The 12,953-nt window shown below is 51.4% G+C and overlaps 1 protein-coding gene across 2 annotated transcripts in view; it reads left to right on the top strand.

The window, feature by feature from the left end:
- The first annotated feature begins 1,753 nt into the window (after positions 1–1,753).
- The window catches only part of LOC115347044 (LIM domain containing preferred translocation partner in lipoma), a 353,563-nt gene continuing 342,363 nt past the window's right edge, over positions 1,754–12,953 (top strand). Inside the window, exon 1 of one of the 2 annotated variants that reach the window (XM_030027920.1) lies at positions 1,754–2,158. The gene's annotated coding sequence lies outside the window, so the exon portion shown is untranslated. Of the gene's footprint in view, positions 2,159–2,508; positions 2,567–12,953 lie in introns of those variants that run through there. The other variant, XM_030027918.1, reaches the window with a different exon arrangement.

Below are 12,953 nucleotides of genomic sequence, written 5' to 3' on the forward strand. Positions count from 1 at the left end.
GCATAAGCTCGATGGATAAAGAAGCAATAATTGTTGGATATGGGACAAGGAAAATATCTGACCACTGGTTTTCTCTGAAATACTAAATGGAGAACACTTGTCTCTCATCTTGGGCCAAACAGTTTCTTTTAGTTTTCAGATGCTTCCCCTAGATACCAGTTGACACAACACAAGGGCTGTTGCAGATTTGCAAGAGAGACCGAACAGAGAAGAAAAAAACCAGACAACAACCCCTCTGAAAATCTGCTTCTCCAGAGCATTACAAATCCGGGCTCCGTCGAAAGCCCCGCCACGCTGAGGTTGACAGACACGAGTGCCAGGAAGTCCCTTGTGATGATCGCCTGCTGCCTGCGGCAGAAAATACCATCATGAGTTGTCCTCGGCGCTCGACGATGAGGGAGCACGACCTTGCAGCCTGCTGGTCCAAGCACTCAGCTGGAAGGAGACACGTGAACTGTAGGTTCTCCAGGGAGGGAACTGAACCCCATTTTACAGGGCCTCGGGCAAAGGCTTTGGCCGCTCAGCTTGTGCTGGTGCTACGGTCTGATCCACCAGTGCCTTAGAAAGCAGCCATGCCCGCGTCTTTCACAACAGGCCACGTTCGCCGAGCGCTATCGGCACTCTACGGCACTCTAGGTACACCTACGGCACGGGGCCCTGGTGACTCATGCGCTATTCTGCTTTGGCTTTGGATCTCAGCAGGGTTTAAACACAGGGTAGGCAGCTAGGACAAGGCTAGGGTATTTCTAGTCACAGTCCTAATGCTTAGAAAACGTCTGTGGCTGTGACTGACAGGCTCACGCAGCTTTAGCTGCCGTGCTTCTAAGATAGCATCTGGCCCCGGCAGCCCTCTCCATCCCTCGGGAGGAATTTAGCACCCCTGGTACCGGGGGCCAGCGTAGGACACCAAATCAACCACAGATGGGGGATTTGCACTGAGGACTGAATTTGGGCTATGTCATGCTTCCCCGGCTGCGGGGCCTGCTGGGGAAGGGGTGCCCGTCAGGGTGGGGTGGTATCTCCTGGGGTGTCTGATCTGCCAGAGCGCTCAGGTCAACCTGGGAGCACGCTTGCTTGTTTTAGACACTTTGGCGGTCAGGGAAGGGGGAGGGAGGCTGGCTCACAACTCTGTGCTCCAGCTTCTGAAGTCTTTTAGGCACTTAATGTCCTTTTTTGGGTCCTTACGTGCAAACTTCCCCTCCTGGGGCTGTCAAGCGGTGACTGTAGACATTAAAGCTGGTAATGGGATAAGATTGTAAACATCTTCTGAAAGCGCACAGCAGAGCCCTTTACTGTCAAAATGAAATATATTTAAAGTGCTTAAAAACTCATCCAGAAATCTCTTTCCAAATGAGTAAGGCTTGGCAACTCTCCCCTCCGCAGCCTGAATGCAATGTAACCCTTCTGTCTTCTCCTTCTCTTCAGGGCAAATGCAGATACCCAACAGCTACTTAAAGGGTAACATTCCATCATAAAAACAATCACACTCAAAATCCGAATTATTTTAATTGCAGTCCTTATAAATAGCCACAAAACAATCAACAGAAAGCGATCAGAGAACAGTTTCCCTTCCCCCGCTCCTTAGTATGCTCGACAGGTTTTGTTTTGAATCTCTGCGCCGGCAGCTCCTTTGTAGCTCTGAGCACCTTTTCCCTCCCCCCCACCTTTTTTATGCGCCCCGCTCGGGGCAGAACTGAGGAGAAGGCGGTTGGAAAAGCGTCCCCCAAAATCACAGGGAGCCCTGGACAAAACTCCTCTTGCGAAAAGTCGAACGCTGCGCGCCACGGTGCGCGTTTCTGGGCCTAACCCCCCCGGGTTACAGGGCAGGAGGGGGATGCTCGCGGGGTCGGCGCTGCCTCCAGCCCCGTCGCCCCTCCCCGAGGTGCCGGTAGCTGCCGCCCCCCCCGCCGTGCGCGCAGCGCAGCCCCCTCCCGCCATGCGGCCGCCCCGGCCCCGGCCCCGGCCCCAGCCCTTACATGGACAAATCTGCCTGCAGGGAAAGGCAGGAATTTGGGCCCTTGACGTCAGCCCCGGGCAGAGCGCAGCAGCCCGGCGGGGTGGGAGGCAGCGGCCGCCGCTTTCGCTTTTTGTTTCGGGGGCGTCCCGCCGAGCTCGGGGCTGCCGCCCCCCCCCCCCCGCTTCCTCCGCCCGAGGGGAGGTAAGGGTCGCGGGGGGCTGGGGGGGGGGGGGAGCGGAGGGGCCGGAGGGAGGGATGCAGGAGGCGGGAGCGCCGCGGCCGGGGGGATGCGGGGGGGCGCGGGAGGGGCTGGCAGGAGGAGGGAGGGAGGGAGGGGGGGGGGGGGGGGGATGGGGGGGAGGGGGGGGGGTGCGGAGGCAGGGAGCGCGGGAGGGGCTGCCCGAGGGACGCGACGGGGCAGCGGCGCGGAGCGCGGAAGGGGCCGGCGGGCGGAAGGGGCCGGCGGCGGGGCCGAGGGGCGGGCGCGGCGGGGCGGTCCCGGGCCCCGGCCGCGGCCCCGGCCCCGCCCCCGGCCCCGCCTCCCGCCGCCGCCTCCTCCCGCCGCCGCCGCCGCCGCCGCGCTCGCCTCCGCTGCCTCCTCCCCCCGAGGTATTGTTGCAGATAATAACTTGCCCCCTTCCTCTACCCCCCCCCCAACCCTCGCCCGCCGAGGCAGCTGTGCAACAGCTGGAGCCCCCGGTCGGGGCGGGGAGCGCTGCCGGCCGGCCGGGGGGGGCCGCGCATGGCTCCTCCCTCCGCCCGGGGCGCCGCGGCCGCCGGAGGGGGGACGGCCCGGCCCGGCCCGGCCCGGCCCGGCGCGGTGCGAGCTCGGCCGTGGGCAGCTCTCGGGTGTGGGGCAGGGAGCAACTTCCCCGGTACTTCAGCGGCCCGGCTGCACGCCTCCCCCCGCTCCGCGGCGGGCGGGGGCTGCCCGCGGGCCGGGGTCCCGTTCCCCCCCCCCCCCACCCCAGCCCGGGCGGCCGGGGCTCGGCGGCGCGGTGCTGGCGGCCGCAGGTGCACCTGGCCCGGGCGGGGGCCGCCTCCGCCCCCGCGGCGGCTGCAGCGCTGCCCCGCCGCCGCACCTTGCGCCGGCCGACCCCTCGGCCGGGGCTCGGTAGTAAATAACAAGTTGAGTAAAGCCCTGGCAGCCTTTTATACGCCAGGGAAGGCCCACCCTTCCCCAGCAGGTAAGGACGTAAAAGTTTCCCACAGCCTTACGTCACCCTGGGCTTTTTTTTTTTTTTAATATAATTTTTTTTTCCTCCCCCTTCTCTTGCCCTCCCCTTTTGAACAGACAAATCTTACTCCTGCCATTGTTCAGGAGCACTCTCCACGCCCTGGGGCTGTGCTGGGGAGAAGGCAGTACTCCGGAGTAGGAGGTGTTGATGGCGAAATTCATGCCATAATTGCTCTGGCTGCTGTACCTCGAGGTGCAGTTTGGCCCGGTTGGTGAAACAAGTGAGCGTTGGATCCTCTTGCTTTGTCTCGATTATTATTTTTTGTTTGGTGTTTTTCTATGCCTGCATGAGTTGGCTTTTTGGCCCAGTTGTTTGGTTTTTGGGTTGGGTTCCTGTTTGGTGTCTTTCTGTCTTGATAGGCAATTGCTACACAAAAGTTTTAAGAGCTTGCAAGAACCATCAAGCTTGCTGATGTGTCTTCCTGCACATCTACAACACCTTGGCCCCTGTGCACAAAGTGGTTCTGACCCATGTGAAATGCAAGATTTCGCATGGAAGAGTTAGGTTTTTGGAAATACTCTAGATTTGAGGATTTCTTTGCTTCCTGGGACTCATTCACCTGTAGAGTTTGTGCTTATACTTTCCAGGGATGATTTCTGGGGCAAGATCCGAGAGAGTGGGGAGTCCCTCGATGTCTAGGACCTGGGTGATACAGAAGGTGCTGGATCACCAAGTAGTTACGGATACGGGATATTAGGAAGGCAGGGGAACAGATGGAGCCAGGGAACAAGACACAGTGTTTCATCTCTGTGTGAACAACACAGCTGCGTTCACGCTGGAAAATGTTGGTTGCAGTCCTGTGTGTAGCCCAGCTCGCTGTGTAGCAGTGCAGTTTGGGCATGCGAGGGACTTTCTGGTTATCCCCACCCTTGCTGCAGTAGGACTGGCCCAGGCAAGGCTAAATAGTGCTCTGGAATATGGGATTTTCCTCAGGAAATATTTCCATCTCAGGATAAAGATTTACTATCGAAAACTTCTCTCTGCCTGTTGGCCTACTCCGTTTCCCCCCACCCACCCCATGACCTTTCATCCTGTCAGTCCTCAATTTATTAGCTCTTTTATTCCCCTCTTTGAGTTGTTTAGCCTTTGTTGGAGGGTTTTTCCCTACGGGATGGGCTGTCAGCAGGTGACGGTGTGGGTGGTGGCCATAGGGCCACCTGGCAGCGAGCTCCTACCCCTGTCTAATCCTGCCTGCAGCTCCAGCGGGATGCTGGTGCTGCTAATGGGGCCTTCAGCCCTGCTGCCCTCTAATTGTTGAGTTTCATATATAGTTTTCCTTTAATTGTTTTCTTCAGGGTTTGGTTTTTGTTCCCCCCCCCCCACCTGAGTCTGCTTGTGTTGGCTGTTGTTGGGAAAAGCTACCAAGTTGGGGGAACCTGGTCCAGGACGGTGGTGGCGCAAAGTCCTCATCAGTTATGGTGCTGGGGGCTCTCCTGCCATCAGATGTCTTCTGGTCCTTGTAGGCTCTTTTCCCAGCCCCGTGGTTGGAGGGCCTGTTAGGAGCGCGTGGGTTGCTGAAGGTCACTGTAGACTTTTTGGGGGTCTCTTGGCTGGAGAGAGGTGCCTGGTAGCGGGTAGGCAATGTGCAGTGAGTCTGTTGGACTGTGAAAATGTGCTCCTTATGTACAGAGAGGGCACTTGAGTGATTTTTAATGCCCTCTTTCCAAAAGTTAGCCCTAAAGTGTGTGCACTGTGTGGAGGCCGTGGGCGTGTCGGCCGTGCACGTGTCCTGTGTTGCCAGCGGTCCTGCTGTCCAGAAGTTCCAGTCAGGGATATGTGGCCCTTGTGTGCTGCTTGGGCAAACTCCTGGGTGAAAACGGAGGATGCGTCCAGGAAAATGCAGCTGAGACTGTGTCTCATTGAAGCTTCTGTAGGTACAGCCCCAAACAGCTATGAATTGCTGTTGCGCAGTCTCCACAGTGCACGGTGCCTGGGTCGGTGAGGATTACAGCTTTGTCGTTGCGTAGCTGTCTCCGTTGTGCAAGTCCCGATGGCCCGGTGTGGTTGGCTGGGCAGAGGGGCTGGTACCGAGCTGGGAGAGAAGCTCCAATTCCTGTTACACCAAGGTGAGATTTTCACCTTTGGAGGATGCTTGGAGATCAGCCCAGGTGTCGGGGCAGGATGCTGGTGAGTGTGCCCATCTCGGTGTGGGCTCCAGCTCTGTGGGTCCTGTCCTCTTCTGTTAGTCACCGTTTGGATGAGCAGTCACCCAGGTTTAGAGGGTAGAAGTGTTGAATGATAGTCTGTGATGTGCTCTTGTGAAACCAGGGCAAACCAGCAAAAAACTGCTTCTAGACTGGTGGTCCAGGAGTGGATTTCAGATCCCGTATCCCGGCAGTCATGGTTACGTACAGAAAATCCCAGGTTCCTGTGCAGTTTAGATGCCTTGTCTCATGGAAACTCGCAGAGGACATCACATCTCCAAGTTGCATTGCTCTGAATATCATCTTCAGCTGTGCTGTGTTAGTGAGAGATAATGGGCTCTGCCTTACCAGAATCAGGAACTGGTGCAGTGTAACTCAAGCTTTCAGATAATGAAAGTGCAGATTTGGATGTGTATCCCTTGTTTCTCTAGGATATTCGGGGTGAAGCTCCAGGCCTGGACTAATGAGTTTTGCAAGGCACCTAATAGTGTCAGCTACAGTCTCAGTGGAGCTGGAGTGCTTTTAAATATATAATATGATCATCAGTATGTATTTTTAATTATAACTCGTAGTACGAATTGCGGTGGGGGAGTTCATGGTCAGAGCGGAGACACCACTCACTTAATTTCAAAGCCTGACCGTTGCCTTGTTTGTTAAAATCGCTGCTTGTGTTTGTCTGTATAATGCCTGACTATAAAACTTAACTGACTCCCTTATGACCAGTGAAGCCTGGTGTATGCAGTTATGGAGAGGGATAGTAAAAATGGTGGGGAGCTGGAAAACCTGAGGGAGTTTGACCAGTAGTTTGGGATTGCTCCTCTGTAAAGGATACATGTAAGAAAGTTGTCGCAGAAACAGTGAGTGCAGTGGAAAAGGGATCTCTGTGCCTTTGTACCAGTGCAAGCCAAGGTGAAAGTGGCCAATTCAAAATTAACAAAACTAAGTACTTTTCCGTGTAACTAAATGGTGGCATTTATCATGCAGAACGTTGCTGAGGACAAGAATTTAGCCAAGCATGGAAAGGAGATGGGATGGTTGTATGAACGTCAGGTACATTCAGATTTATACCACCTAATGGTGATGGCTCTTGTAAACATCTGATTGGAAAGAAGAGACTGTTTGGCACAGGTTTCTCTGAAACATCTCTTGCTGACTGTAGCTGGAGAAAAGCAGTAGCTTGGGTGGATGACAAATTGTTTGCAAGAAGACAGTTTCCGTGCGTCTGTGGAAACATATACCCTCAGGGTGCCCGCAGTGGTTTCTCTATTCCTTCATGGTTGTGCGAACAATGCATCCTCGGTGGCATTTTGTTCCTTGTGAAGCATCTGAAAGCCTGACCTACACAGCTCTGCCTTTCTCCTAATAAACTCTTCTGGCCCTGACGTGGCTCTGGGCAGCACCCCCACCCTCTGCTCCGGCTGGCCCCGGAGCATGCCGGGTTTCACCTCTGGCTGGTCATCGATGCTCTTCCCGGTGCAGTCTGTGGTAGCTCTTGTAATCCCTTCAGGTGGGGGGAAGTCCCAGTGGATGCATGGAGAGGTTTTAAAGATGGCATTGAGATGACGAAGAAATATGCATTTCCTTTAGGTACATCTATGCTTTTTAGGTACGTTATTTTTTCGATGGAGAGAAGCCTTCAGGGAAGCAAGATGAATACCAAGTCTAGGTGACCCGCCAGAAGTCTGGGATTCAGCATGTGTGTTTGCTATGTGCACGCGTGAGCGAGACAGCGATGCTCTTGCCTGCTTTCGGTCCTCCGCAGCTGCTGTCTTACCCTGGTAGCTTCATCCTCTCCCTTTGCTCTCACAGCGGGGTAATTCTGCTAAAAACTAGAGAGCTTACTGGAACTGTAGCCACGCTTCAAAAGCGGGCAGGAGCGGAGGAGACGGAAACCATAGCTTATCTAAGGATGTGGGTTATCTGAGGGACGGAGTCACAAGGAACAATACCTTTAAAGACTGTGGGTTATATGTAGGAAAATATAGGACTTGAAGTAACTTTATGAACAATGGTTCCAGAGGAGGGATTGGAGAGAAGGTGTTGGCTTTCACACATGCATTGGGATGCTGGAGGAGAGCATCGGTAAAGTCTGAAGAGCTCTGTGTTTTCCTCTTTTTAATTTAGGGAGCTTTTTGTTTTGTAAAAATAGAAACAAACAGAGAAAAGAAAACAACAAATCAAACCGAAAACCACAGACCAGAAAAACCCCACAAAGTTTAAAAGCTTTTTGAGAGCTTGTGCCTGCCCAAGAAGTGGGGGTTAGCAGGGTGCAGGGTTCGGCTCTTTCCGTTCCTCCTGCTTCTGAGCACAGCAGGGCAGGTAGGGCTCGCGACGTTTCCAATCCAGGCCTGAAAAAAAAACCCGCTACCCACACTTAATCGTTGTGATTAAGGTTACCGGTAGAGACACCTCGGTAGAGATTCTGCTTTCATCTCAAAGAGCTGGTTTCGATCACGTTCTGAGCAAGCGCAAGAGCTGGCATGAAAATGATCATTTTTAAGTTGCTGTCAGCAAGTCTCTGTCATTTTAGACTGTCAGTATCTGTTGTTGGGATCTGTGGGTGACAGTGACACACGTGTGAGTCACTCAAGCACTCCCAAGCTATTGCAATATGCTCAGGAAAGGAAAACAAACATCGGTGGAGTTGTGGGCTGTTGATAACCTTTTCTTAGAAAAAGATACCAGCTTTTGAGCATTGCAGGCTGTTAGGGAGAATGTTTTCTGTGGCCCGTGATGCCATAAGGGAACCTTGTAATACAGTGATTCCTCAGTAACCCCATAAATTGCTTTATTTGGTTTGGGGCGGGGTTGGGATGCTTGAGGGTCTCTGGTTTACACCAGCTTGTTTCTGTGTGATAGCCCATCAGCCCTCTTTGGGGTTTCCAGATGTGGCTGGGAGGGATCCCGTTTTGTGCCTAAGTGAGTTTATGCACTTGAGCATCCTTTAAGTAGGTGCCATTCAGCACTTGGCTGCCTTCCTCCCCCTGCTACTGCTGCCCAGTGATGCTTCAAGGCAGGCAAACTTCCGCCAAGTCTCGGATGATTGTGCTGCCAGTGGAATAGTTAGTTGAGATTTAATATGGCCATTATCTTTAGGTAATAAAATATCAACTAACTTGCCATAACTATCTTGTTTAATGTCTATTAAAAGCCCCACATACTTCATTCACTGGGTGAAATTTAATAGAACTTCATCTAAGCATTTATTGCTTATTTAATTTAAAAATAAGTTGATCTCCACAGTTGGTAACAGGCACTGAGGATTTAATTAACATTCAGTAAACTACCCTGTTGGCTCTGAATTACACAGTCAGGTCTTGTTTATACATCAATTTGTAACCTGTCCCCCCTTTATTAGGCCAATGGATCTCATTGTGGGGAGCTGCAGTCGTCTCCTCTTTGCCTTCTGCTCCTGCTCTCTCCTCCAGCTGGAGAGCCTCTGCCAGGGCCGTGCAGCTGGGGGTCCTAACGCTGCTGGGGGTCCTAACGCTGCTGGGGGTCCTAACGCTGCTGAGGAACCAGGACTCAGCTGCTTTGTTGTGGATGGAGGAGGCTGACAGATTGCACCGCAGACCTTGAAGGAAGGGGCTGTGGAGCCCAGCGGGGTAGGTAGGGATGCACTGCACAATGGGGTAAAAGCAGTCTAGCTCCAAACTTTAGTTAAGTATAACAGAGCAAATTTAAAATATCTCCTCTAAGGCTTTTGCAGCAGTGTGGCTGGCTGCATGAAACTCAGGTTGGTGAGGTCTTCTTTTTGGGAAGAGAAACTTGGGGTGATTCACAGGTGACTTGCAGGCAGTCCTGCTGCAGTTGCTGTGTTCATTGTACCCCAGCTGCAGTGGTTTATATCTCAGTAACGTGCATGTGGATCTTCGATGTGCTGTGTGTATGTATGTACCCTAAGGAGCTCTCTCTGTTTCAGCAGTTTATTACCTCACCTTAACAGACTTGAATTACTCCACTTAATGAGGCAAGCTTGAATGAAAACAAGGAATCTCCCAGACAGTGTGCTGCACGCAGTGACTGGGTTGGAGAGTGATTGGATTAGCAGCTGATAAGTGGTTGTAACTCCAGCTGCTGCATCTCCTCTGCCTCGCTTGCCTGGGTGTCAGTGGTGTTCCTGTTTCAGCTCAGCCCTGAAGGAGATCAGATGGCTTGAATTTAACATACCTCATCGCTTGAGGTAGAGACTTGATTTGCTTTTCATGGGTTTGGGCAAATCTTGAGAGATACCTCAAGCTATTAACTGTGGCCAAGACAAGCCTTTAATCTGGATTTCCCAAGAGAAACAGCTAATGGTTGCGGCAGCCATGTGGCAGTCCTGTAGTTATTTACAAGCAGTGAAATTGGTTAAAAGAATGGTGTTCATGTTGTGAAGTCCAAGTGCTCCAAAGGTATGAAATGCCAGAATGAAGGTCACTGATGAAACCTTAATTTGGCCTCCCCTGCAAGCAGGTATTATGATATAGCCACTTAACTGCCAGAGCACCTACTCTTTGTGCCCAGAGTGGAAGGTGATGCTTAATGAGCAGCTATTCAGTTTGTTTTCTTTTTGAGCAATGTGTGGCCCCAAGCCTTATTTACTACATACTGTTCAAATTTGGGACTGAATGCAGAATTATTAATTTCCTTTTGTGCTTTTCTGGAGTGCTCTTTGCTCTTTCATTGGAGTGCTTTGCAAGTTGGAGGGACTGTTTCTGCAGTGCCTTCCCAAGATGAAGGAAAATTATTCTTGCCATTTTACTGATGGAACACTGAGGCTTGGAGAGGAGTGAGGTTGGGAGTCTTGTGTCATCCCTGACACTGAAATCCAGGAGAAAAAAGCCAGTTAGACCAGGGTTTTTCTCTTTATTTTGCTGTCATAACTGATAATCAAACATAGAAATGGTTGAAAAGAATTGTTTGTAATTACAGACTGAAGTTAGCATCCTTTCTACCCAACTCTGGAGATTACTCTGAACTGCTTATTGCAGTTATGCCTATCTTTACAGTCCAACTCCCCCATCTTTTCCGCTTTTACCTGCCTCTTATGCATTATCATCATCATCCTTGACTGGGCGGCAAGGCCCATACTTATCTTGCGTGGGTATTGAAATGCCTAGCTTAGTGTGGAAGCTAGTCTTTGCCTCTGGCATTTAGAAACCGCGGCAGCTTAATGCTGTTGAATCTGAAAAGTGGTGGTGGGGAGGTCCAGAAATGAGCCACAAAAATGGTTAAGGTCTAGCTGGTATTTATGTATAAAAACATATTTCAAGGAGTAGAATAAGGGTAAAGGAGACTTCACATCATCCTCTGGATGCTTCCTCAGTGGCTTGTTTTCCTGTGTACAGTAAGACTGCCATTTTGCAGGGTACTTTAAGCTTCCTTTAAAGCTGTGGTGGTTCTCCATCACTTCTGATCCTGCAGGCTATTTTTCAGGAGAATGAGAGTTATGACTTCCTAGCACAGTTCCACTTTGGTGCTTATTCAGAGAATCCATTCCTTTCTCGGGTTCCTTGGGATGCACAGAGCCAAGCTTGGAAAACACGGCATTGCATCTTTGCCATTTAAGGAGCGCTTGGTGAACCTTCTGCATAGTAAGTCTGAAATTCAAGTGTATGAGTAATCCAGCTGAACTCTCTGCAGCTACTTGTGTGCCTAAAGATAAGCGAGTGTTTAAGCACTGTCCTATACCCGAATCCTAATTTGCTTCCAAGGCAGACAGATGGGGCAGAAACGATGGGCAAAAGGGTTAAAGTTATCTGGGGAGATGTCTGGCTTCTTTTCTTCTGAAGCAGCGCTGTAGCATGCAGAATGGCCGTAGCCTCGCTGCAATGAAGACTCAGCCTTGTACAGTGCAGGAGATCATACTGTGAGCGAAGCAGACAAGTTGCAAGCCTCTAACAGTGGCGTTAAGTGACAAACTGTGAGGCACAAGAATATTTTGAAAGTTAGGAATAACGCCTTGGACCTCTGCGTTGCTGCGGGGATGAGTGCGGCGTTCTTGGCATGTAATGCCTCTTTGAGTGTCTCCCTCTGCATATGAGATTTGGGAATGAGGCCAGAGCAGCAGGTGAACTTAAAACAATGTAAATGAGAGTGTCTTTCCAAGGCACTCTGCCCACCCAGGTACTCAAAGTGTCTGGGTGAAAGGATGGCAGCTTACAGAGTGCCTGTGCACCTCCTTCCATGGCTTGGCATGGCGTGTTTTGCTCTGCTGTGTGGGAGAGCTGTGAACTCAGGGTGTGTGGAGGCTGGGGAAGTCGGTGGAGAAGTTTTTAAGGACCGCATTGTAGAGCGGGAGAAGGAGCTATGAGAGCAGAGCTTGTTGCCTTACTATACACAAAGATCCCTGTAGGGTGGGTTCATTTCTAGGTTATTCTGCATGAAGTTAGCTCCCATCTCCTCACTGCACACACAACTTATGGCAGTGTTTTGTGGTCACTGTTTTTACAGGTGGGTATCAGATCCCTCTGAGGATGCAGGGCAGATGGGTTGGCATCACCTTGTGTTTGCACCTCCTCGTGTATTGCCCTGCTGTGATGTACCCTGGGGTGAAAAAGAGAGGACTCGTGCTCTGGTGTGTTACAATGGTCATCTGTGCTGGTAGTGCCCCACCTTGTCTGGGGTCAGGCCACTCACTGGAGTGTCATACCCATATGCGCACCACTCGGGTTCCCTGCCTGCTGGAGTTCCCTGAATGCTGTAGCCCAAGCCTCTGGTCTGCATGCGTTTGCATGCTTGAGGTGGTATTTTAGGTCTTGGGTCATGCCGTCATGTGCAAGAAGTCCTAGCAAAAGTGATCTGCTCCAGCTTTGTTCTGTTCAGGACGGCTGTCTGCCTGTGTCAGCTGCTCATCCCTTGAAAGTGAAGCGCAGTGAGGCACAAGCAACTTTATGTTTTTGCCACAGCTCTTGATAAATTTCTCATGTCTCGGATGATTTGATTCATACCTGATTAAGGGTGTGCCCAATTTCATGGGTGGAACTGGATGTACAAAGTTAGCTTTATATTATCAGACAGTCCCACATTGGATCATCTGGTTTAGTTCCAGCTGTCTTGGTAGATGCACCTGCTAGGATGGGAATATTTTCTGCATGTAATGTGTAATGGAAGTAATTCCAGATGCTCTTGATCTCCAGAACAAGACAAGGCCTATCCATTTAAGGAAAGACATGAGTAATTCTGGGTATTGTGTTGGTATGCTCCTGGGCTCCTGTTCATCCTTCTCTTTGTTTTTGCTTCCATATCCCATAGGCAACGTTTTCTAGTGTTGTCCGTCTCTCTAAATTTGACCTGTAGCATTTTTGGCCGAGCCTGCCACTTGTACGCTACCCAAAGGAGAGTAGGGAGTCTGCCAAACCGCGTGTTGAAGTCCTGTGTACCTGAGCAGAGAGCACAGGCTGCGCCCATGGAGCAGTGTCTGGGTCTGAGGAGCTCCTGCCCTGGGAAGTCAAGGTAAAGCAGAGAATGGTGATAGAAGAGCAGAGTGATTGACTTGGGGGTATAAAGACTGATTATAAGGGAAGATGAAAAGGATGTAAAAAGTGTGTGTTAGCAGAATGTGACTAAGATGGAGACCTGATAAGTATTGAAATGTGTCTGCGGAGGAAAGGGGAGCAGTAGCTCCTGGCA

The sequence above is a fragment of the Aquila chrysaetos genome, chromosome 10 (assembly GCF_900496995.4).
Source record: "Aquila chrysaetos chrysaetos chromosome 10, bAquChr1.4, whole genome shotgun sequence".
Lineage (NCBI taxonomy): Eukaryota > Metazoa > Chordata > Aves > Accipitriformes > Accipitridae > Aquila > Aquila chrysaetos.